The following is a 1,564-nucleotide window of genomic DNA, read 5'->3' on the forward strand; positions in this document are numbered from 1 at the left end:
TAAACATATCCACCGAAAATCTCATTTTCGGGATCTCTCCAAAGAAGGAAAATTGCCAAATATCCGAGAAAGAAATAAATCTCAGGAAAAGAAATAAATGATCAACAGATAATTCATCGCATGCTTTTCAATTAAAGCAAAGGTCCACTCACAAATTAGGCCTAAGCCTGATGACGCTCCGAGGCTTCTTCTGCTCGGGTCTCCTCTCGTCCTGAACCAAATATACAATTAATTTCCCAGCTAAAAATCCAATATTTAAACAAAATGGGCAAAATTAAACGTGAGCCTCCCACACACTCATCATGACCCAACTTCGCCATTCTTGACTCAAAATGGCTCAAACTTCACCGAACATACCGACAGCCCTAATTACAACTTCCCCCAGAAAATGACTTGAATCCTACGGCCGGATTCTACATTAATTAACCGCTAAAAATACCAAACTTCGGAAATTCACAAACCCATCCAAAACTCATCCAAAAATTCCATAATTCACATCAATATACTCCTCTTAATATTCCACATTTAAAACCCTAAAAATCTCCTAAACAGCGACGGCCGGAGGCCGATTCCGGCGACCTCCAATGCCCACCAAATTTTAACAGAATAATCATCTCATCATGCTCTACAACTTTCCTAACTAGCACAAACCCAAAATCCAAGCCTAGCTATGCTAATCGAACAAAAACATCAAAAACGCCCTAGAACTTCCACCTCAAATTTCTCCTTACCTGAAGCGAACCGGAGTGAGTCCTTTTAGGACAAGGCAGCTGGGTTGGAGACCTACAAAACCGTATATGGCTTGCCCGGAATGGTGGCCGGAGGAGGGAGCTCCGGCAAGAAGACAACCGGTCCTTCGGGACGAGTTTCCTTCCGCTCGGCAGAGAAGTGGCAGCGCTCACCGGCCAAGGAAGAGAGAGGAGGAGACGCCGGTGCGGCAGCCTGGCTAGGCCGGACGACAGCGGTGTGCGGAGGTTTTTCGGCAGAGGAAGAGAGAGCTCGGGAGGGAAGAACCGGGAGGAAGAGAGAAGAAAGAGAGAAGAAGAAATGCTTTGGGCCTCCACACCCGGTCCAAGTCCAAAAATATACCCAACTCCACCAACAATTTACACCCCAAAAAATAATACCCTAATAAAAATTACCTTTTACTAGCTAAAATTTACCATTTTTACCGTCGTCATATTTTTCTCCTACGAATAACTCTCCGAAATAATCGTCCCCCAAAAGCCCTCTAGGGACCAATTAAATTATAACTTCATTGACGGAGACGGTAAAATTTTTATTATAATCAAGCTAGTAAATAAGGTAAAAATTTAAGGGTCGGGATGTGACACCAACTCACCTACTTTGCATAATATCTAACCTAATGAATAAGGTCCCCATTTTGTGCCAGTCACTCTTAACTTTGAAGCTTGGCATCAGATTTTACAATAAAAGAACTAAGACATGGTTCAGTATATAGGTCCCTTTAAACCTACTGAGATGACCAAGAGCTCTGCTTGTGGGAATCAAATTTGCCAACAGCAAATTTGATAACCACCATGACCATCAAATCACAATCACC

This window comes from Fragaria vesca, linkage group LG1 (assembly GCF_000184155.1).
Source record: "Fragaria vesca subsp. vesca linkage group LG1, FraVesHawaii_1.0, whole genome shotgun sequence".
NCBI lineage: Eukaryota > Viridiplantae > Streptophyta > Magnoliopsida > Rosales > Rosaceae > Fragaria > Fragaria vesca.